At 36.3% G+C, this 25,953-nt stretch overlaps 1 long non-coding RNA gene across 1 annotated transcript in view; it reads right to left on the bottom strand.

The window, feature by feature from the left end:
* Positions 1 to 25,736, bottom strand: part of LOC129737448 (uncharacterized) — a 141,162-nt gene extending 115,426 nt beyond the window's left edge. Inside the window, exon 1 of the long non-coding RNA XR_008735319.1 lies at positions 25,718 to 25,736. This is a non-coding gene — a long non-coding RNA (uncharacterized LOC129737448). The remainder of the gene's footprint in view (positions 1 to 25,717) is intronic.
* Between the last annotated feature and the right edge of the window lie 217 nt (positions 25,737 to 25,953).

The following is a 25,953-nucleotide window of genomic DNA, read 5'->3' as shown; positions in this document are numbered from 1 at the left end:
TATTAAATTCCACCAAAGAATAAAGTCTTTAATATTATAAAGTAAATGTATTTATAGAAAATCACTTGGACTATACTGCTTCTCAAATGTCACACAAAATTAAAACATCAGACCATACTTTGAAGCAACATTACTGAAATAAATATTAATGCCAACTTTAAATGTTTATAATAAGGACATAAGGTTCTCATGAGGTCAGTTTCACATTTCTGAATTGGAAAATTTGTATCCTTTCTAAGTGCAAAATAAGCAATTGGATTACAATTTTATAAATAAGACTACATTTCAAAGTACATGCCATAGTAAGTTTTCCATGCCTTCCAGTAGACACATTTGTATAACCCATGGTTGTATAAACAGACTGCAACAAGTTGCAGTGAGACTCTGAGGTTATAGCAGAGTTTTTCCTGCCAGGGTGACTGGAACATTTATCCCTTCCATTTTTATGTATGGATTAATTAATTGTAAGTGTTCCTATTGCCACTAACATTTGAAATTGCCGAGAGCCCATGGCAGGCTAATCTAATTAAGAAAGTGCTTTGTAAGCTGAAGAACAAAACCAAATTAGTCCAAAAGTCCGACACAGAAGAGCTACCAACTTAAATTTCTAACACTGTAAGTGAATTCCTAAAGAATTATTTCACAATATATTGTGGCACACGTAATACTCTGAGAATTTGAATTAGTCTGAAATCCAGCTTAAAAAAGCAAAACAAACACTTGTATCTCCTTCCAACCTTGCTTGGCACCATTAACTTCCCACAAAGTTTCTACTTCGTCAACTGTTTTGATATCTGAAGAGAATTTATTTCAACTAAATCCTAATTTTGACCTTGACTGTCATCCATATATGCAACCTCAAATCAGTCAGTATGGAAAACATAACTATGGAATGTAACACAGTACTCAACACAACCAGCTCTCTTCTCAAATATTGAAGTAAGATGATGGAGACCCAATTCAAAGCAGAATTTATATATAAAAAAAAACAACCTGATGAGAATGAGCATCTGTAACTTCTTTGAGGGTCATAACATTCACTGCTCCAGCCTGATACCAAGTGTTTTCCTTAACCTTTATACAGTTAAACAGAAAAATAAGCAAGCTAAATAATCTAGTTGTCATCATGGTCTGAGGATGAATGAATAAGAGTCTGTTGCTTCAGCACACCATGCAGATCTTCAGCTCGGCACAGTAAGTGACAAGAATTCATCCTAGGAAAAACTGTTGGCCACATATCAAGGAATCCTTGCCTTCTGGAATATTTTTTAGGTAAAGACTGTTCAGAAAGACAGATAAAATCACATAGCCTGTGTCGCCCACCTCAATGCTCAGAAAAAGGCAACTGTATTTTAGTTGGTTGCTCAAATGGCAAATGGCTTTAACCCAGCAAATCAGAATGCCCCTGCCTACTCTGCTCTGTCGTGTCTGCTGTAAGGATTTGGGAAGCTATGAATTGATGTTCACTGCAAAGTAAACAACTTTGTCACAATTCAGTGTACATATTGAAAAGGATATTCAGAACAATAAAAATAGCTGTATTTATTTTAGGCATGGATCTTGGCTAATGTAATTGGCTGGGAATATAGACAATGCAGAAAATCAGCCTGCATGTTCTTTATATCTGCGTTTCTTATTGCAGCCAAATATGTAAAATGTCCATGCTTAAAAATAAGCATCAAGGGAAATCCTTTAATCATTCATTCAGGACCAAAAAAATACTGAAATAAAATTCTAGTTCTGTAACCACAAAACACTGAAAGTCTTCCTTTGAAAAAAAACCAACCAAGCAAACAAAAAAACCCCACCCACCACCACCCCAGAAACAAACACCCAAAGTGCAGTAACACAAAAAGAACAAATCAAATGAACAGTAATTCCATAAGTATCCTATCCTTGGTTAAGAATATGATATGATATAACACCACAATAAGAAGTAGTTTCTCACTTAGAAACAAATTCATATTTAACAAAGGAAAATAAGGATAAGGAAATAAATAAATTGCTGTCCTAGTTTCAGCTGGGATGCTGTTAACTTTCTTCTTAGTAGCTAGTACAGTGCTGTTTTTGGGCTATGATATGAGAACAATGTTGATAACGCACTGATGGTTTTAGTTCTTGCTGAGTAAAAGTGTTCATACTAAGTCAAGGATTTTTCGGTTTCTTGGGCCTTGCCAGACAGAGGGCTGGAAGGGCACAAGAAATGAGAAGGGGACACGGCCAGGGCAGATGACCCGAACCTGCCAAAGAGGTATTCTATACCATGGGACGTCATGCTTGGTATATAAACTGGGGGGCTTAGCTGGGGCTGGGGAGGATTGCTGCTCAGGGACTGGCTGGGTATCAGTCAGCAGTCGTGAGCAGTTGTACTGTGCATCACTTGTTCTCCTTTCTCCCTTTCCCTTTGGATTTTATCCTTTTCCCCACTTTTCCGTTATTTTATTATTATTATTATTATTATTATTACTGTTACTCTTGTTGTTCTTACCTTTTTATTCTACTTATCATTAAATTATAAATTTTTTCTGATCTCAATCCTCAAGTTCTACATTCCTTTCTGATTCTCCTCCCCACCCCTCCGGGTGGGGGGGGAGTAAGCAAGCACCTGCATCTTGCTTGGCTGTCGGCTGGGGTTAAACCACAACATAGGCATTTGTATCTTGAGATAAGAAAACATTTACAGCCTTAGAAGAGTGACTTCAGATAAAAAGCAACAAATTTATGTTATTCATTATGTTGCATTGGAACCCTGGATGCAAAGTAACTTACATTTATGAAGTGATACTATAAAGTGTGTTGGAAGTGCTTGATGGAAGTCAATGATCATGGGCATACATGCTGCAACTGTCCAAAAAAGTCTTGCAAGCTATGTTCAGAAAAGTAGTAATACAGGAGATTCTGTGCAAACCTTACATGGCATAAAGTATACACAATATATAACCTCTAACTTTAAAAAAAAGGGTGGGGGCAAATTCTGGTTTAATTTACTGATGTCAAAATGATTAAATAGGAATTCTTTTTTAAAAATGCTTCATTTTCAGAAGTCTTGAGATGTTGCAAATGCATACCTCAGTAGAATGATTTTTTTCTTTGTAACTAGAAAGAAAAACAACTCCCATCACTGCAAAATGATTTGAAGTGTTTTTCCTAACTTAATCTTTACATCTGAGATGGGGGTGGCAGAGAGGTAACAAATAAATGAACAAAACCCCCAGCCAGGCAACCAACAAACCAACAAAAACACATTCTCTGGTGAGGTATGTATTGCTCTCTGGAGTGACCTGGTACAACCTGTGGCAGTGCTGCAAAAGAGACAGAAGAGCCAGGCTGGTCTGCTCCCAGAAGTGAAAGGACCAGAAATGGAAGATTTCTTCTACAAGTGAAAGGACCATAAGTACTGAGATAAAGTTACACCTACACATACAATTTTTACACCAACACAGCACACTGTGCTTGACAGGAATAGCTACATTTTTCTCAAAGACGTGAGAGTGAAGTCTTGGATTACTACCCAGGAAGTAATGATTGTGATAAAACCACTGGCAGCCTGAACGCAATGAGAACCCAGGTGTTCTAGTCTTATCTAGATTTTTCTCTAACAGAGCTCTTGTGGACAGACTGTCTTCCTTTTGAGTACAGATGGTTGCAATTAAAATAGCTATGACAGTTCATTAACATTTTGGGGACAGTTGCTTTCTCTCTGGACTGATGTTGTCATTTGCCAAGTACAGATCTGTACCTGACATAACCTAACCATGACAGAACCCATTTGCAACCAGTTGCTGCTGGGAGTCATTGCCATACCAGTGCACTGCTAAGTTATGCGTCATGCTGCACTGCCTGGCTCAGACTAGGAGCTGCAGCACAGAAAGAGGCATGGAAAAACACGCACACAAGCATGTGTCTTCAAAAGACGTGTATCTAAGTACTTATGCAAAACAACCTCTGAAATCGTTACTACATTTATATATATACTATAATACTACACTATCACATATGAGAGATATATATGTCTGTAATACCATACTATAAATCTCCGAGGACTTCTTCAAATATTTCAACGAAATAGTGAAACAAGACAACCACTGTTTGCTTTGGATGAGAAAGGACAGCGTTTTTAAAAGATAACAGTTGCACAATCTGTAGAGAGGAGCTTTCTAGGTCACTTCTCTCAGAGGGACCTAAGGTGAGAAGTTGCACTATGTCATCGGAAGACTGCCAGATCCACCATCCAAGAAAAACAGTCACAAAGGGCTGCATTAGAAAGACAGGGAGGGGAAAACAAAGAGAGAGATCAGAACAGCTCCACATACACAGATTATATTTAGTGGTGTTTACTGTGGAAGTTGGCGGTTATGTTTCAGGTGATATAGCTCCCAGTGTTGACATAATGCTTGCTATCAGAGTATAACATGTGAAAACCAAAATTTCTTGTCATAAATGCAGAAAAAGACATCTTAGCTGGTAAAATAAAGGTTTTTCTTTCCTTGTAAAAAAAGGGAACCATTTTCTCTTAGCTGAAAAAAAATAATTCAGATTTTAGAAGATCCTCCTAGGTATACCCATTTTAAAAAATACTCAGAACCAATATGCCTGTTTGAGAAGCCATGATTTCTCTTTACATTTCTTTTTGTTTGATTTTTTGTTTAAATATTGTGTGGAGAAATTCTGATTAAGCTTTATTAAAACATACAGCTTAATACAAATCCTGAAGTCTAAGGAAGTTTTAACATTAAAAGGACTGTCTTGTTTCAACTTCAAATAATTGTTCAGTGTTTATTAAGCGCAAACTGGCCTCTGTGATCAAATACTGTTGGCAACCCAAATTGGAGTTAAAATATGTGTCCCCATGCTTTTCACTGTGTGTTGCTATACAACATACATCATTATGAACCTTATAAAAGACACCGTTTCAAAGAATAATTACAATAATTTTTTTTCCTGGAAAAACAGCTGTAGTCAGTATCAAAGATGTGCTAACTATGAGTGCAGAAGCTACAGAAGTTCTCTTATTGCACCCTCAAGATCACACAAGGACTGGAACATATTTCTTCTTACAAGAAAATAATACTAAAAAAACCCCCACAAACAAAAACCCCCAAAAATACCACCCCTCAAAAAAACCCAAACAACAACAACAACAAAAAACAACCACCACCACCACCCAAACACAAGAAAAAAATCAACCAGAAAGAGGGCAATTTTTCTGGAAATGTAAACATCCATGACATATTGCTACTCTCTAGTCCAGATTCAAGCTTATGCAAAATATTAGCTGTATTTTATACACCCAATGTATGATTTTTAAGTCTGGATTAAATAGCTATTAGCAGATAAAAATCAATGTAGAGCATTCAAATGCACAGCAAGCCCATTATTACATGCAGTCACTATGGACTGCACAGTAGCTGTATACCTTTGCAACTTCTAACAAGTTAAATATAAGTTATTGCTGCCACCAACAGGATGTTTCTCAGTATATTTTTTCTAATATCTCTCAAAATTTGCCTTTCTATAAAATGTCTGTATGCTTGTGTTCAGATGTAAGACTGCTTACTGTTGTGACAGGAAATTCACAACCAACATAGAAAAAGCTGTACAGCAAATAATTCCATAGTAAACCTGAGAAGTGGATTACTTTTTCTCCTTATGAAAACAGCCTACAGAAAACAGTCTACTGTCGTAGGTTCAAGTCAATTGCTCTAAAAATCCAAACAAAAATCCCTACTGAAACAACAATGAGAAAGTGAAGACAGCCTGTAAAGTGGGTGGAGGGTTCAGTCTGGTGAATACCACAAAAACAAGCGATGATCTATCTGATTTTTTTACAATAGCAACAGAATGTATATATATAGATAATGCAATTGCGATAGAACCATGTTTAGCATAAAAATGATTGAAAAGAAAGCAAAATTTGGTGTGAAAAGCACTGCTGATGTAGACAAGGGGCTCTTCCTTTTCATATTCTTCTGTTATCTAACCTTCTTCAGCACAGATGTATTTGCATACCATGAGAGGGGAGCAGAGGAAGAAAGAGAATGGTAAAAATCTGTGGCATTTAATGTTGTAGATGGAGGGATGCTTCACAAGCGACACTTGTCTAAGCTTTGGAGAACAACAGAGAACTTGGATGAGGAGGTGGCCAGCAAGACTGTACCATGCAGGTCCGACAAAAAAAAAAAAAAAAAAAAAAAAAAAAAGGAGGATTTAAAAAAACCAACACGGTAGATTAAAAAAAAAGTAATCATTACAGTTGCTCTGATACACTGGTATCAGTGCTGGCCAGCTGATAGCAAAATTATTGTCTGTAAGAACAAAGCTTTGACAAGACTAGCAAATTTATAAACAAATCAATTCTAATCTGTTGAAAGGTCATCTTTCCATTAAGACTGAATAGGAATGAGATTAAATTACATGGTTGGCTACAGATGTCTACAACAGGGCACCAAAACGGGAGAAGGTTAGGAGCTGAGCTGCATGAAAACATGCAGAGTGATACTCCATGGCTTTGCTCATGAAACTCTCAATGAGGCTGGCTAGCCACATTTTGGTGAGGCTGAGTCTGAAATATATCTTTACGACGGTTAAAGGGAAATATCTGACTAAAGAAATATTGCAATGACAGTTCACTCTATTCTTACACAATAAATATTTCTTTCCTCCTTCTCTATAAAAATTAGGTCCAGCTTCTAAAACCTGCAATGACAAAATTCAGCTGTAGTGGATCTCCCTCTGTTTTTCTTCCCTGCAAATTTTGCCTGTTAAGGAGCTTTAATGAATTTCTCTTTTAAGAAAGGAGACTGATTACAAAATCTACAATCTAGACACAGAAGCAAGGGATGTGCATATTCAGCTATACCGGAAAAAGGGGAGGAGTAGCAGGAAAGAGACAGAAAAAAATTTTGCCTTCAGGACCCAAAATCTTCACAGGAACGGTTATGCCCTACCTATAAAGGATAAATTATGAAGAAATACAATCGGCATCTGGATTAGTTCACTCTTCGTGTCTCTGGGAAGTCAAACATGAATAGGTCCAGTGCAAATCGGCTCTTTTTGCTTAGTTGATGGCTAAACTACAGCAGATGCTAGAAGATTTTTAAGCTGCAGAGACCACATGTAGAGGCTGATGCAGTACATTGCCCATATTGTATGCTAGCTTGATTTCAGCATTCCCTCTGAAGAAGGTAAAAAAGCACCTTGCAAATGATTGTGAGAAAACAATTCATCTCCACTTCCACCCCCAAAGTATGTTTTAATTTTACGTTTCTGTTTCTAAGATAAAGACAAAGAAAGCAGATAGATATTTTTAAAAAATCACTAAAATAACTTCTGCATTTTGCTGTGGGTTTTTTTAATACATTTTTCTAATGTCTACTTTAACCTGTCATTACTTTAGCTTAATTAGCTTATACTGGCACCTATTGGTAGAAAATAATATTTGCATGCTCCATTGTCAGTTATTGCTTGCTCTTTCATCAGGAACAGAAATGCTGTTTATAGTAATTATTGGTTTGCACCCTTCCCACTTTATTAGGAGAGCATTTTCCATTGTTTTAATCGTCCTACAGTAATTTGGTACTGAGGATAGCAAGGGGGTAAACCTGTTCTAATTCATATGAGTTCATTTTTTTTTCTCTTTTTTTTTTTTCAGTGAAGTGTTCTAAGAAGTTTCTTAACTGATTTATGCTTGTACTCAGAATATCTGCAGAGAACACTCAATCTGTGTGATGGGACAGAAATCAATGACAAAAACAGAGGTTTTAAATGGAAGCAGAGTGTGCCTGAATCATAGCAAGCAAACCACCATCTACAGCAACTACAGAAGAGGTAATTGACAATTATCCTTTAAATAGCAATTAAATAGAATAGTACTGGTAAAAAAAATGAACTAAAACAAAATTAATAAACAATAAATAAAATTAATTAAATAATCATTAAGAAAATTACTCCTGAATGGGACTGATTTGGAAATATTTTCTAGCTTTTTTCCTCCCCCTGTTTTATTATGGCTCTATTTATTCAGAAGGGTGAAAACTCAGCTCTTCAATGCAATTTATTTAGCAGATCATTATCAGGAATCAAAAATGATTTCAAGGATCTCTGCAACTGTGCTCTGAATGCACACCTCTCTGTACTGAAAGGATATCACCTCCAAATTTGTGTCCTGCTTTGGAGACACTTCTTTCCCCAGGGGCTTAGTAATACTTGAGGTTATTAAAAATTTTTAGTTTTGTAATGGCTGTTTCCTGTCATTCCCAAAGACCTTTTTTTTTTTCCTCCTAGAATCCCAAATTCCAGCTGTCATAAAGGTCACTACTCAATAATTCAGTTAACTATAGGTTTCTCGGGCCATTTTACATGCTCATAAGTAACCTCCAGCTGCTGCTCCAGAAGAGTGCTGGTGTCCTATTCATCCTGTCTTATACCTGCTAGCCCCACCAAACTGTTTCAAACACTTATAATATATAAAAAAATAGTTCTAGATTTCAATATTTAGGCAACTGAATATTACACTTAATATCCAGAAGAAATTCACAAACATAGATGCTTCTGCTGTCAGCTTGTACTTTGCCAGTCATATAAATAGCTAATACAAATAAAAAAAATTGATGCAAACCCCTGAAGTTTCACAGAGTGCATTCTGTAACTGCTCAGTTATTTATCCTTTCCTGTTGTCTATTCTTCAAATGGATCATTCAGTCAATTAAATTAATCAAATCAAATGGCTAACTTGCACAGTCCAACAAATACCATGTTTGTATAGTGAATGTAGCTAATTTTCAGATGCTGGTTGTATCCATTACAGAGGAGCTGGGATGAAGATACACAGCAAAGCCAAAAAAGCCCCCAAATCTGAAATGCATGAAATCTTTTTTTGAACAGTAGTGGCCAGCTCTAGCAATAAAAAGAAGTGCAGGGAAGGAACACAGTGTCTACTAGACATTTTGACCATATCTTCTTTCACTTTGAGCTCTGTAAAGATGCCCTAAGCACACATCTTTATGGTATTGTGCTTGTGATTTCATTTCACATCATAAGCTGCTATCAACACAGCCTTGTCATTGCAGTTTGTCACACATAGTAGCGTGAGCTTTCTCTATCTCACTGAAATTTTTATCTCACTAGTCACAATCACAGACTGCTCGTTTAAAGCAGAGCTCTCAGACATTACGAGAAGATGAAATCACAAAAGATAACATTAATAGACATTGCCACCACCATAGAGACAAATATTATAGCTTTTCTGGAGCTTAAATCAAAGCTAATATGTTATAATAGCAAATGTTCACATATGTACATATGTATGAGTGGAAAAAGAGAACCCACTTACAACACTCCTGAAATTTTCATAAAAGTTATCCAATGTTGTTTGTGCAAAGTATGAAAATTGCCTTTTTTAAAAATAGTTTTTTAGCGTCTTCCCTTTTCCCCCTTTCCTTCCAGCAGTGGCAATCTCCAGGAAGAAGCTTTCTTCATTCCTCAAGTCTTGAGTTTCTAATATTATTTTTTTCATCATTATGCAGATTTGTTCTGATCATGCCCTATTTTACTGTGCACAGTAAAAGACGCAAACCTTAAGCCAAAGATTTTAAATAAATTGAGGTATGGATAAATAAGTGCTTGTCCTAAACTATAACAGATGAAGAATACTTAAGAATGAAGACCTTCTGTGTTTTGTGGCTGTAAAATTCTTGCCATACTTTGACTTTAGTATGTGCACACATTTAATTATTCATTTGTGTGCACACATTTAATTATTCATTTATCAAATATTCATATTTGAATTATTTTCTTTTCAGTGATCTATTGTTATCTTCACATATCCTCAATAGGATGCTTTTTTCCACTTGTATGTCAAAACCAGCTGAAGTGTTTTACTGAGGCTTGTTAAACTGAAATCAGCAATCCCACCTACACCATGAGGCATGCCTTGATTACAAGTTCATAATTTTTTCTGGTTTCAAGTTAAAAGGTAGACAACTTTGTTAGTGGGGTTACTTCTGATGATAGCCATCTAAAGTAAAGGATTGAACAATTAGAAGTATTTTAGTATCTACTTCTCATTAGTCTCCAATTATGTTTCTGGAACTGACTGAAGCATCAATAAAAGCTTTTTCCAGAAAGCATTTTAAAACAGTGAGCACCCTAAAACATGTTAAAATAAATCCTTGCCTTGGGAAACATGTCTCACTTACTGGAATATGTAATTGAAAACAGAACACATGTAACTGCTAAGTGCTACTGAATCTGGAAACAACCATAAACAGTTGGAATTGTCTTGTTTTTATTAGTGTTCTACCAAAGTAACTTTTGTTCCAAATTCCTTGATTAAAAACTGCTCAATGGATAGTTTTATTTTAGCTAAAGTCAAGCAGCTTACTCTTTAAACAGTAAGTTATGCTTATAAATAAAAAAAACCATCCAGTTTGTTTTTCTCTGGTTCTGTCGTTTTTTACTTTCACTGTAGAAAGTAAGGATACATAAAAGAAATATGCTATTGAGAAAACATTTCCAGGCTTGAAGCAAAAACCAAACCATCCTTCTGTGAAAAATGCTTATAGATACAGTTTCATTAAAGAATGAAAATCTGAAACAGAACAAAACAAAACAAAATATACTGTAAACATATTGGGAAAAAAACCCAACAGCTTAAAATGTTCTGCTTTGTACATTACTGTATCTGTATTTGTTCTACACAACACTGAAATAGCAACAAAGAAAGGAAACCATTTTTCTGTTTAAGCAAACTGGTTGCATTCCGCAATCAGTTGAGATTCAGCTTATTACATCAAGAAAAGGGGGAAAGACTTCCCTACCCCAAGTGGATGCCCTGTGTTCTCATGTATCTGGTAAGAATCACCAGCCTTTCGAGTAGAACTTTACAGTAACAAAGTGTTTCCACTTTTTTCTATAAATGATGGTTCAAAAGATACCATACCTATGCAAAGTTATATTTGATGAAGTATTTTAAAAAAAAGTTTAACAGTTTAAATTGATTTGCCACAGTCTGAAGCTTCCTATTAAAGCACTCTTCACAAAGGGATCAAATTAGCCCTAGCGCTTCTAAAGGTTTGGAACTTTTTTTGCTGCCATGACATTTTGTATGTTATGTAGTTAGATTTATTCCAGCTTTTGCTTTCTTTATCATTGTTTGCACTGTAAAAACCAGATGCTTATCGAAGGATGTACAACCTTTAACTTTACTAAAAAATGCAATTGAATGACCCAAGAAAAAATTTTGGTGCCTGATATTGGAGTTTGCTTTCTCTACAGAAAGGTGGCATTTCTGAATAAAGAACAGTAGCTTGGTCAACAAGCACAGATTCCATTATTGGGTGTAAGAATACAATCTCATTCTTATTAAGTAGGGTTACAGAAATAGGGCACGTATAGATAACTGCATCTTTAGTGGATAATTTGAAAAGTACTGCTGGGAAAGGGAATGACAGATGTATAAAATTAATATTAACGTTAACATTAATCACCTCTAATATTTCTGTGCATTTCTTCTCCTTCCTCTGACAAAATTGTGGGTATCTTATTCTTATAAATGGAAACCAAGTAGATTTTTCTAAGGAGTATCTAACGTCATAAAATTTTACATGAGAAATGGGTATCCTCCTCAAGACTTGGCAAATACAAATGAGGTTTCTTGGCATGTAGAGATATTGTTTAGCAAGATTAACTGTTCGAGAATCTGAGATCATAAGGGTAATCACTTGGAAGGCTGCTTTATCAGAAGTTTGGATGCTGAATGCCCTAAAGTGGTTAAAAAGTGGGGGAGGGTAGAGGTTGCAAGTTTTCATGTTTAGAGAACTGCCAGCAATTCAGTGAACTTTTCCAGCTATATTTCCCTTGCTGACAAAATGAGACATTACTGAGGAATTCCCCTTAACACACTGCAGGACCCCTTTGTTTCTAACAGAAAACATAAAAAATAACAACAACAAACAAACTGTAAGAAAAATACAGGTATAGTGTTCATCTCCTACTGAAAAAAAAAGCCAAGCAGAAGTCTTAACAGAGGGTCTAATCTTGGGTAAGCGGAAAAGATTATTTTATTCCAGAGTGTCTTTGGTTTAGAAATCCTGGAGAGGATGTGACAGTCTAAGGATAAGAGGGTAAGTCACTATGTAAAGACAGAAAGTGATCCATATTTCTCTGCAGAAACTATTTAGGATGATACAGCTGTTAAATATAAAAGCTTTAATGAAGGAGGACTTTTGAAGAATGAGTACACATTTTCATATATTGCTTATGTTTACAAAAATACAGAACTTCAACAAAAATGTTTTCTTTAAACAATGGTGCAATAAACATTTAATGTTTTAAGTTTTTTCTTGAATATATAAGTATGATACTGCAGAAAACATGCAGGAATAGTTTTCAGAGCTTTTTCAAGTAAAAATTTCTAAATTAGTGCAACTTAACAGAAAGTTGGGTTCACAGAATATTGGACATTTTATTAAAGCTATCAATATAGAACTAAATAATTTTGATGAATGTATTCAGTTTGCACTCAATTATTTGGCAAGCCAAACAGGATGAAAGGCTGAAGCAAAAGCTGGATTCAGAATGAATGAGATGATCATAACTAGAAACGGATACAATGATACACAGGCATATATGAGCATCTCAAAGTTAATATCCTCTCAATCTACTGAATTACTGGATAAGCTATTAATTCAACCAATTCAATTCTAACTATTTCTTTAGCTGAACCCAAGGTGCCTTTTTGAAAAGAGGAGCTGTAATAAAAATACATTTAATTAAAAGTCCAAGATAATCACCAAAACGATATATACTTAACCTGAAATGTCTAAATAATAATAATAAAAAATTATATTTTCAATACTGTATATTTTTATTTCAAATTATATTTTCAATAGAAATTTCACTCATCTTCATAAGCATAATGAATCTCTAAATGAAATGATTGGTTACACAAACTATTTCTGTTTCTACCTGAACAAGAGCACTGACTTCTTGGTCTTGTAAACTGTCTTTCCAGCTGATCAAACAAACATCATCTACTCTCTCTATGTAATTTCAGTTTTGATCTCATGAAATTTATTAACTGACAATGAAACAGCAAGCTGAAAGAAGCAAAATATGTAACATGTCATTTGCACAGAAAGTGTATCAGCACTCATAGATGAGACAGACTGCAGAAAGACTGAATAAGGAAGGTACCACCATCTGATTATATAAATGGTCATATGTAAGTATGACAAGTTTATATTCTATGAAACCATTCAGGGAAAGAACATAATAAGAACTGTCAAATTATCTTTGTATTGCAAGCACAAGCACACTTAATCTATAAATAATCACATGCTATGCTTTACAACCTGATAAAGTTACACTATGAAGAAACATGGCAAGTCAAACTGTACTCCGAGCTATACCAGTATCATGGAAGCATGAACTTCCATCAAGACTCCTTTTGTTAATAGTGATTATCCTTTAAAAAGTAAGGTAAAAAGACAATATGGACTCAGGAAGCAGTTACACAGACACATGGCATGCGTCAGTGTAAAAGTTTGTCAGAGTCCAGCAATCACAATCACATTTCACCACTCATTAAGCACAAGAAAGGCGTAATAACAGAAGTCAGAGTCAGTGTGGAACACTCAGGGAAAGTAGCATTAAATACTTGCCTTAGTGTAACAAACTTTCCCTAGAGCTCCCATCTGGGAACAGATCCGGGTTTGGACCGATCTGTATTACGAGCCATTAAGGCCATTGCTAGGTAATAAAGATGCTGAAAGGGTCCTCAGCAAACTTAAAGCACCTCCCAGCATCTGACAGTCATCACTGACATCTAACAAGAAATCATTGGCTTGAGAGCTTCACATTACCTATCCCCTTAATCCAGAATTAGCTCTTTTGTTAAATTAATAAGAAACTTTTTGACTGTTTATAGCAGATTTTCCTGAAACTTTTGGAGAAACAGCCAGAATTGTAAATACTGGTATACCAGCATTTTTAAGTTTGAAGACATGATAACTTTAAGTCCAGGGTTCTCTGTAGAGACTGTACAGGACAGTATATTTCTCCTACACTGAAGCGGGTAGCAAGGAACCTGTTAATGAAACCAGGGCCCTCAAGCAGTAGCAGTAACAATTTTCCTCAAGCACCACAACAGGCAATATAATATATGAAGGTGCAGAGGCTGAAAACATCCAGGCCTGAAGCAAGCAGTTTTCAATGAACTGCTCAGACTGGTTCCGAGCACTGTTTCTATGTTCCCATGGATGGAAACTGTGAAGCTTTTAGCTTCTTCCATTTGGGAACATTATATGACTTAAGGGAGCAAGTCTGAAAGATTTCTACCTAGATTAATGCCTCCTGAAATAGCCAAGAAGGAAACACAAATCCAGTGTAAGTCCCTGCTATGATTGTAACAATTTTAAGAATGAGCTTGGACAAGGAAGCGTGACAATCCTTATATCTTCCATGATCCTCACTTCCTCACTCTGCAAAAGAAAGCAGAGCTCCAAGGCATATGGGTTGCTCGGTTGCCCTGCTTCCAGTATGCATTTACTGGAATAAACAAGCTATGGACTATGTCATCTTGCCTTAATGCCAGATGTAGGCTGCTGAAATACCAGTACAGGTGGCCCAGTTCAGTCTGCTACATGGATAGAACAAGGCAGAAAACAGGCTGTGAGGATCAGCAGCAGGTGCACGTAGTGTGGATGCAAAAGAGTAAAGGAGGATGCAGTTATTTAGAACTGCAGTTTCACCCTAAGCTCTGTCCATCCTACTTATAGGCTTCTGCTAAAAATGGATGTTTTCTCTCCCTCTTCTTCCCAGCCATTCAGTCTGATTGTGCTAACTCCCATTGTCTGTAATTGTGTGGTGCACTTCAGGAGCTTGTTGATCTGGAGGAACACTAACTCATCCAAACCAACCAACTGAAGTGGCTTGCTTTTTTTGATGGCATTGGTTAATTGCAACAAACAATAAAAACAAGATCCATAAACCTGATGCTGCGATTCATCCAGGATAGTTGGCAATAGCACTTTAAAAATCTCCAGTATATTAATAAATTTTCTGAAAAAATAAACATTGATAACTGCTTATATTTTGATTACGAATCTTCCCATTCTCTCCTGCATTACAGGAAATGGTTTCATCTTTAATGTTTTTTCTGGAACACTGATAGAAAATGACTAAAAGTGAATCAGTTAAAAACCGAACTAAATTTTTTCTTCCCAATTTATCTGCTTATTAATTGCCTACTATTAAGGATATTACTGTTTAAAAGTCCTCCTTTATCCTAAAAATTATGGCAGTAAAATAGTTTGCAATCAATTTCATGAACAACTCAAATTTTTGCTTTTACATGTGATAAAAATCAAGCTTGACTCATTCAAAAAGTCTTCCAGCACAACTCCCATACCATGCTGACAGACAGATAAATGCTAGAAAAAGCCAGGTCAATAAGTGACCTCAATATCCTTTCAAAATCCAGAATATTAATGTTAATGAGTTAATGTTAATTGTAAAACACTGGGCAAATTCTTGAATCCCTTACATCCCCTCACTGGTAAAAAAAAGTGCAGAAGTATTCTAGAGGATAATAACCTAATTACATAAGCTAAAATGATCAAAGGTTCTGCTTTTATGGTTTTTAAAGCCTTCAAAAACTTGTTAGCATAGTTGCAGGATGCAAACAGCTTTGTAAGCAAGTGGAAATAATCCATAATATCAAATAAATGGAAATATTTTACGTTTTTTTATTTTTATTTTAATCTTATTTGCACTTATTTTAAAATGTCATATAAGCCAGATTTCAGGTTTGGAAGCATAGAACTCTAGAGCAGAGAAAATTCCTTTTAAGGTAGCACTTTTATAAATAATTTTCTATATTTTCCAGTTAATAATTTTAAAGTACTGAAAAATAACTGTGGAAATTGTGTCTCTTAACAGTTTGCAGAAACAACTTCATAAGTTAAGCATTTCAGGTTTGGGTTTTGTTCCAGATTTAAAGAAATAGTTAAATTTCACTTGGGTTTGGCTTTGCAAGGCCAATATCACAGATAATGCAAAATCCTAACCCTGTCTATAGAAAGACAAATGAGATTAACAATTAAAAAAAAAAAAAAAAAAAAAAAAAAGCCTGCACAACTTTCAAAACCTGAAAATCCCAAACACTGAAAAGATAGTAAATTTAGTCTGTTGGGAAAACTACAATCAAATATATGAAAAATCTTGCATGAACTTGTGCAAGAGAGACATTTATTTCCACATCAATTGCGTTACTCGAATGAGAAATTTATCAATTTCATATACTCAATGTGCCGTGCAGCGTCAAAATGCCCTACAAACATAACATCTACTGATTACCTTTCTAAGCACCTACAGAACACTGATAAAAACCTCAGTGACATTATGCCAGTGTACACTGCTGTTCAGGTAGGCTGCTGTTGACAGTCTTTTCTTCCCTCATTACTGTATTTCCAAATCCATGAGGTACATGGCTATTTGGGGAAGCAAAGGGAGTCCCCAGGACATGACACTGGGCGAGCAGAGCTGCAGCTCTGGGCTTGAGAACTTTAGGCTGCCTGATTGCAACATGTACTACGATAGACTATGATAGCACCGGCCCTATTCAGCTAGTAGAAAACATAAAAAAATCTTTTATTCCTGGAAGTTAATGGTTTGTCTTTACAAGCCTAAACACAATTAAATAGATAAAGCAGTATAGTGTTAAGGAGATACCTCTCTGTTGATGAAATAAGATTTGGGAATCAGAAATCACAGCTAAGACGAAAAAAGCTTGCACTTAAGAACACAAAACATGCAGTACAATAATCCTGTTATTGTATTATACCTCTGGCAACAAAGAATATCCTCCATCTGGATGGGTGGATGGCTCAGGTGGCCTTAAGTACTTGATAAATGCATTTTCCAATCTATAACTCCAAAGAGTATAATAACCATGTGTTATTTAGATTTTCTATAACTTAATAAAATCCAGGAGACATCCTTCAAAATATGTTGGTTAAGCTATAGTACTTCTATATAAATTTAGTTCAAAAATGTCTCCCGTTGAAAAGCTAAAGTATCTGAACTGTCCAAAGGTAGTGTCTGGAGAAATACTACCTTTCTTTAGGAGTCTCTGTGGACACTTTTGTTTGCATTAATAATAACTGATCTAGTAAATGTCATTTATTTGTGATATGCATCACCAAAGGTGGACCTGGTATCTTAGAAACATGTAAAAACTTAGGTTTTTTTCTAATACAGCCTGAAGACAGAAACAAAATAGAGAAAATCAAGCTGAAGAGCAGATGGCACTGAATGAAATCGTAGCAGAAAACCTAAATAAAGTGTGAAAGACAATAAAATTAACATTTAAAAAACAAAACAGTATACTTCTGAAATAGATATGCTTCCATAATGATATTGTAGCTCTTTGGTGGCTAGTTAGTTTCTGGCATGTAAAAAGGCATACAGATACATCTTCAAGACAAGTCAACTAGAAGTCAGCTTCTGCACCAGAGATAGAGCTTCTGCTCCAGCCACATTTAGTTAGCTTGCCTAATAAGGTCTTTTAACATAACTACTGAACTATTCACCTGCTGTACCTTTTAGGGAAAATATCAAGTATATAATTCCCACTTTGTCAGAAAAAGTTAGTTTGTTCTTTTTCTGCAAAATGGAAAATGATCTAACATTTTAAGGCAAGTCCAAAACCTCAAGAAAGTTACTTCAGGATCGTCTGAACTCCTCTCAACTAAGTTTACTCTTCCGGGATTTTTCACTAACAGTTAAAATACATAAAACAAACAAGCCCATATTTACTGAAATTATATGAAGTGTGAGTAGGTAACATGAATAAGGAGAGCCAGAAGAGCAACTTATGAATGAGCATGTAGTGTGACAGAAGAAATTTGACATGAAGAATTCCCATGGCCAGAAACATGGCTGTTTCTCCTTCCTCCAGAGGTCAGACCACACTCCTCCTCCCTCCGACCCCCTCTCCCACAATCCTCAGTGCTACTTAGCAGGAACGAGCTACAGCTGCACATCATCCATGTCAATCAACACACTGCCTTCGCGGCATGGCCACAGCTGCATATTATCAATGTTAATCAACCCACTGCCGTCATCCCTCTACATCTTACTCCAACAGAAGTTGATCCTACAAGAGAGTCCTATATCAGGCATGGAATTTTTCCGCTTATTGTAATATAGGACTATAGGTGTGGTAAATGGGCAGTATGCATAATCAGGTAGATGGGAACAGAGAATGAGATGAAGGAAAGCACTGAGAAGCTAAAAGCCAGAGGTGAGACTGCTTTTCTTACCACACAGAGTAATAAACACCGGTCAGACTCAAAGGTAAGTCCTCAGCTTGTCAGGAACAAGTAAGGCTGACCCACAGGAAACCAACACAGGTAAACAACAGGTTTGTATCCAACTGACTGCAATCTAGGCTAGCAATTCAAAAGGCCCCATTTCTTTTGTGTCTTACTGAAAACTTATCAGCTATGAGTTACCTTAAAGCTCACTTTTGATACCTTTCAAAAAGCTGGCTGGACTTAGCCAAGAATTGGTGTAGGTGAAATTCTATAATCAGGTAAAGCAGGAAGTCAGACTGTACAACAATAGATGGTCTCTTCTAGACTTAAGTTTTTGAAGTGTTAATTGCATTGGGAAAGAAAAAAATATCCAGATCAACAGACAAAAGAACTGCCAGTGAACAATATATCTTGACTTGGTATCCCCAAGACTGGTACCACAAACTAAGCAGACTACGGAACACACTGAAAGCTACCCGTTTATTTCACTGCTTACAGAATGAAGCCTACGAAAAATGAAAATAAGTTATTAAACACTGAAATTTGTCTTGTGGCCTAGAGACACTCCCAAGCAAGAAAAAGAATAACTATAAAAGGGGGGGGGGAACAACTAAGAGAAGGTTAAAACCCTTTTTTTCTAGACTTCATTCAGTGATCTCCCTGGATCACCCATTTTAACAGGTACAGAGTACATTGTCTCACATAATAGGAAAAAAAGCTTTCATAGACAAATTATGTCATTACAAGTACATAAATTGCAACATGTTAACATATATGACTGAAAGCTCAAGTTCAGGTAAACATTGTGTAATAGAAACACACTGTAGCATCTTACTTTGCTTTCCAATATCTTCACAATTCACAGAAAACCTAACAAGAACAAATAATTGTAAAGTACACCTTACTGAAGTCCCAGACAGAAACCAGAAAGCTATCTACAAATACATTTTAAATAATTCAGGTGCTATTCTAATATGGATACTTGTTAATCATTCCCTAATACATGTATAGACATATACATCCCTCTTCACTCTGCCCTTTCCAAATACAGAAAAATCACAGATAAATCAAGATATTTCTCATGGGCTTCTAAGAGTTATTGGACAAGCTCACAGAAAAAACTCATTGAACATTTCCCAGAACCACCTGAAAGCAGTCCTTCACCTCTTGGAAGGTATTTGAGGCCAGCTTCCACTACATGCTTCATTTCTGAATAAAGAAAAGCAGGATGAGCAATAACTTGGGTGAGTAAAAAGCCAGGGAGTTTTGTAAGACAAAGGCCTATACAAGAAAATTCATCAATATAAACACAAACATGAAATAGCCCAAGACATTTGCACACAAGAGCTAGCAGGGATTTCATTACACTGTGAGCTGGCCAAAAAGGGAAGAAATAAATGGTATGAATAAAGCTAATTGCTGGACATTAGTTGTAGGATTTTAGCCTCATGCAATGTAGGCTCCTGAAGGAACCAAATCAAACTGTCACCTAAAATGTAAATTGAAATTTTCAGAAGAACTTGAGAAGCTTACAATCCTGTCCTGCTCCCCAAATACTTTGTTTCAAACATGGTATTGGAAAGTTGTGTGGGGGAGCGAAAGAACCAAAGTATGTGGCTCAGCTGGAAATATATAACAGGAGGAGAAAAAGCACTTTCATGAGAACTATGTGCTCCACTGTGATTTTGTAGCACACAAAATATTCTGGGTTTTTAACTGTTGGTTTTTGGTGTTTTTATTTTCCTGAGTTCTAATTACTTACGGCTCAAGAAATACTTTAGATACTTACATATGGATGTAATCCATTTATTAGTTTTCATACACAGTCCCTGTTTCTAAAAGCTTATGTGCTTGCTTATCTTTATATGACTATACCTGCTCAATTAATGAAAATAACATAAATATAGTGAAATGAATCTGCAGAACTTCATAGTACCATTGTTCAAACTACAACTTTGGTTAGAAAGCTTAAATTAAGTGAATAAGATCATTTCCTGTATGTGAAATACTCTTCATGGAAGCATTAATATTTCTTATTTCATTGACTAAGTAATAATGAATTAATGCAAAAATATCTAGTCATATTTTCTCTTCAAATTAATACATTTGTGTTTAATTTGGTATGCAATTTCTTGGTTTTCATTGTCAGTTTTGTATAAAACTGTCATATCATTAAAGACTGCAGGTACTTTTTAATCCCTCAGTCACTTTGGTAATTTTAAAATTTAATCATCCTTTCCATCATTTAGGATACTTGATTGGCCCATGAATTTAATCGGAATGTTTATTAAGCGTATCTGTGAAAAACAAGGGTTCTCATTAAGAGGAACTGGTCAAGCTTTTACATTGACAGCTGGTAACCACTCAGGTCACCAGAGGTTCTGGACCAACACTGATTAAAGGAAGGTGATACAAACTAACTTCTTGTTCTGACCTTGATTCAATTGTTTATTGTTCAGTTCTTCAGGTTTCTCTGTATTGCTGTCTGAATTACAACACAAATACTTGAGCGATAGAGAGGAATGACCTAGTTTCAAAGGTGAAAGTAGCTAACTAGGGCAGTACAGAGCTCAGTACACCTTTAGCTAACTTCTTTTTGGCCCTTTTACTTCCAAAATTTAGCTTCAAAGTATCATATAGGGCCTGTTGTCCCATGGAACATTTCTTTTCACGAAAGGACAAATGGTCAATTGAATACAACCACATTATGCTCATTTTATTATGTTGGCTTCTAAACAGATCCTCAGTAGGTGAAAGATTCAATGCAGTATTGAAGTGCTCAACATCTCCAGCTTACCAAGTAGAAGTCTGTATTATATTATTCTTTGCATGCAACCATTTTTTGTGACTTGAAGAGCAGAAAGGTTAAAGAGCAGGAGGAAAGGTCAAGCCAGATAAGTGAAAGTCCATATTTCATAGAATTACTGTTTTACTTATCACTTTCCTTGAGATTTGACAGGCATACTACTGATTAGGTTATCACCTTCAAATAGATTTATAGGCTCTAGGGAATTTTTATTCAACTTACCCTTGGGGATGTCTCGACATAATGTCTCTATGTTGGCATTTGTGATTTTTAAAGGTTTCACAAAATAATGAAGAAAGACATAAGTAGCAAATATCTTTGGATTCACTAAATATTCTGGTAGCAAATATTTAACATTATTTTAAATACACATTTGCATTACACCTTGCTTTTGAATGCACACTGCTAGTGTTCAAAGATAGTTTTAAGATAGTGAATGAAAAACAGCATTTCCACTTTGGCTAACTTTGCTATTTGGTTTTTGTCATCACTGATCTTTTTTGATGCAACATTAATTAACTTAAAGGAATCTTTCATATTAATTGGACAGGTGAGCACTGAAGCAAATACGTTAATGGATTTAAGCTTCTCATATGCAGGAGCAAGTGTGCACACTCTGTTACAATATAGCCAGCAAGAATTTAAATAGGGAATATTGCAAAAGCATGCACACTTCATTAGAACCAAATCCAACTGAAGCACTGCCTTGCAACTACGTGTCATAAACCCATGAATTTACCCAGCAGATATTTTCTCAAAATATTTTCAGTCTGTTTTTGACAGAGCTGTAATCTTCATTATAAGTTCTTACAAAAAGTTGTCCTTCCAAGTTTGCCACAAAAGACATTCCCATCTCTATGAAGAAAAAGAGAATCAGACACCTCTTTATGCAAAATGAAAATAATAGCATTGCTGCTAGAAGCCAGAAGTGACAGCAAGATTCATAGACAGACAGTTGCCTGTTCAGCAGTAAGACTCTCCTCTGGCTGATATGTGGAGTATTTCATTATTTTGGATTTCAATGCCATTTTTTTGGTAAAATCAGTCAACAGCTGTATGAAAGGGCTAGCATATTACCAGGAAACACCGTCAGTCTTATTTCAAAAGCAAAGATTTCACTGCTGTCTGGGTGACCAACCCCTCTAGTATTAGTAAGAATTCTCTCAAATAAAACCTAATTTGAATTTTTCAGTTTCATTGGGTCAATGTACAATGCCTACGTACAATCAAATGAATGAGATCTTTTTTGCACTTTGTTGTTAACATCTATTAAAAATTCATGTGGTTAGCACAGACATCTCAGTATTATGGCAACTATTCAGAAGCAGGAAAAGCATATTTCCCCACAGGAAGAAGCATACTCAACTTATTGTTTCTTCAGCTTCAGAAGGTAGATACCTACCGGGGGGGGGGGGGGGGGGGGGCAGGCGGAGAACTGTCACTGTTCCTTTCACCCATTTGAGACAAAAACATTGACCGTCAGCTAGTTTCTGACAATTGGCTGTTATTAAACTCCAACTTCCTAGGGCCAGCTGTGCCTAATTTGAGTCACTGGTGCAAAAATAACCAGTCAGCAGGAATTGAGGCAATTATGGGTAATTCTGCTGTAGAGCAGTCCTGCATCAGAATCCCAGGATTAACTTTAGGCTCGCATTCCAAGGTGATTGAATGAAGAACACAAGGCCTCAGTAAAATCATCAGTAGTTAAAATCAGGTTTTATATAAGCTCATTTTGGAACTCTGTAACCTGTATTTTAATTTACTTACAGGCAGATTGTCAAAATTCTTTCAGTGCCTGAAGCTCCATAGAGGTTCATACTCAGGGGCTATTTGTTTTACCATTAAATATCCAGCCCTCTTGCCCAAATGTTAGCCTATAATAATTTTATAACCCAATTAATCTCTAAATATGTTTAGTAATTTCCATACTTTGCCTTGTATCTGCTAGATTGCAAAATAATACATTCCATTTTCTTTTTTTTAAAGAAAAAACCACTTAATTTTAAGAAAATACTTTCTTCATCTTAGTTGAAAAACATATAAGGCTATTTCTGTAAGTACTGCTGTGAAGTACATACAATAAACAAATTCAGAGAGTAAGAAGTGTTATTCTAAACAGTCAGCCTTAATTTATGTTTCTGTGTAAAAAAAGAGTAAGTAGAAATAAAATTTTAAGCAACCATGTAATTTTGACAAAAGACTTCAGAAAAAATTGGTACAACTTCACACTGCAAGATATAGTTTGTTTTAAACTTCTAATATGAAAACAGCAACCAGATGTGCTATATTACTTAAATAGCTTCATTAAAAAAATAATGTACAGAAAAAATCAGGAAAAGAACCCAGCAAGCAGTTTATATTTCACAGAGTCCAGTCATTAATAGCAGTATTAGCCAGACCAATATTAAAACATCTATAGCTTTGTTTTCAAGGGTGGCACCTTACACTCAGCTCTTCTGACTCTGTTGTGTCACTGTAACAGAGAAAACTTTTCATAGAGAAAATTAATAGTATCTTAATTGTATGTGAGAATTACTAAAGCTTCTAGTTTTTCAGCTTCTTAGGATTTTTATGACAGACAAAAATATCAGGTATACTGACACTGTTTCCTTAAGTCAGCTTCTGCTGAAACAAAGCACAGGCTCCCTACCTCTAACAAGGTATAATTTAGGACATCAAGCCTCTATTCAAGCTAATAAGTAGATCCATGTCCCTTCAATTATTTATTCCTCTGGCAGACAATTCCATTAACCCCCTCCTGTGCAATAATTTGTTCTGCCACATGTTAGAAAAATTATTTTCCAGCTGCTCAGCAATACTGGTACAGTAAATTGAAAGCATTTCCTGGTAGACAGCTGATACTCAACAGAGAGGTGAACAGCGACATCTGATATGTGAAGGGTAATGTAGTAAATAGCATAAGACAAATGTTAAGTTCCTCCAGCATGATGTTTGTGGACTGACAGTAAGACATGCAAAAATCCTGATGAATTATTCACTCAACTCAAGAAATAAATTAAAGCTTTTCCTGCTATATAGGTGAGACCCAAGCACAAGTGAACACTAACACTTGTTACATAGAAGTTAACTTAGTAGTAAGTAGTACAACACAAACATGTTTAAGTTCACCCACCATGACGTTTGTAGACTTACAATGACAAGACATGTAAAATAGTAATGAATTATTCATTTAGCTTAGGTAAATAAGAAACCATTTCATTTTCTGCACCCGAGAGTATGAGTCGATACGGACAAATGTATTATGACAGTTCCTGTACTTTATTTTATAAGAAGCTTCACAGCTCAGAAAGCTACACACCTAGTGAGGGTTTTACTAAAGGTTTTACAGCTACACCAAATAGTATCTCCACAGTAGGTATACATTTCTGAGTGGGTATCCAGTAGCACATAATTCTAGATTGAGAGTAGTAAGTAACAGCAGAAGTGTTCCCACTGTGCTGGAAATGAATGACTATGAAGGCAAGAGACAACTCAGGCTTTGTACAGATGTCCTATTCTTGAGTTAGGTTGAAGATTACTGGAAAGTCACGTAGTTACCAAGAAACCATGTATAACCAAGAAACAAAGAATTAAGAAGCAGCCACAAAAACACGAACAAAACCCTCACACCATCCAGAAAGTCCTGTCTGATGGCACACGTAATCAGATGTTGTATCTTATTTATGACAGTACTGGTATCAGCAACTTATGACAGAAGTGGTATCAGCAACTGGTAAATCAAGACCAATTGGCTAAATTCCTCTTTTGTCCCGCCTCTTGCTTCAATTTCCTGGGGGACTCATTTATTTGTACTGTTTCTGCAGGTTCATTTCTCATATATTCAATCAAAAGATGTAGAAATAACCTTTTGGTTTGAATACACACACTCACAAACACATATGAGTTAATCCTGTTCCATGGTTAGCAGATAGGAGGGCATTTTTCTTGAGCAGTTTGACCAGGAAAGAAATTATATAGTTTTAAAAATAAAAAGAAACAGAAATCCAGCCACCAGGAGAAGCCAGTTTAATATAGAGAAAAAAAGACACAGCATACTTTACAAATGCTAATGTATGTGAAAGAAAACTATCAACCCAATTTCTCAGTAGAAAATTTAAAATTCCAAGCTTAAATGTTTTACCAAAAATTACACAATAAGTCACTGCTGAATTCTGAAAGTAACTCCAAACCTAATCCCCAGACCGCAGCGAGTCCCTAGGGAATGACTTATGGACATATTTTTCACTGAAATTGAGCTTTCCCTTGTTTCTGCTGTATTTAATAGAAAACATGGCTCAACACCCTTTAAATTTATTATATTTCATAAGCAGCGGGCAGAGAGGCGAGCAGGCTGAAGCTGTTCCCTCTGTCCTTGCAGGCCCGTCAGCCCATGCAGGCCCCAGCCGCCTTTCCCGCCCTGAGGACTGGGGGCCCTTGGTGGCGTGAGGGCCATGGCTCCCCCGCTCTCTCCTCCCGCCCAGCCCCTGTCACACGGTGGGGCACAGTCCTTCCCCAGGTGGGGACCAAGCCTGGGAGAGAGGGTTCAAAATGAGCAAAAATAACATTTGTGACTCGTTAAGTGCAAAAAGTTTACCTCATCTTAAAATGCGACCCTCACAGCAGGACCGGGGTCCTCCGGGCAGCCATGTCCTCGCCAAGGGGCTGCAGCTCCAGTGCTGCCAGCAGGCTTGGAGATGGGGCCAGGGCTTCCCACAGCCCTGGAGATGCCCACTGGGACACCAGGAAGCCATGTCAGGGCTGGGGTTGGGGTCCTGCCAGCGAAGGATGAAGTTGCTCAGGCAGGAACGGGGGCACCGGCGTGGGCGCCAG

The sequence above is a fragment of the Falco cherrug genome, chromosome 15, assembly GCF_023634085.1.
Source record: "Falco cherrug isolate bFalChe1 chromosome 15, bFalChe1.pri, whole genome shotgun sequence".
Lineage (NCBI taxonomy): Eukaryota > Metazoa > Chordata > Aves > Falconiformes > Falconidae > Falco > Falco cherrug.
This window is presented reverse-complemented; position numbering and strand designations above follow the sequence as displayed.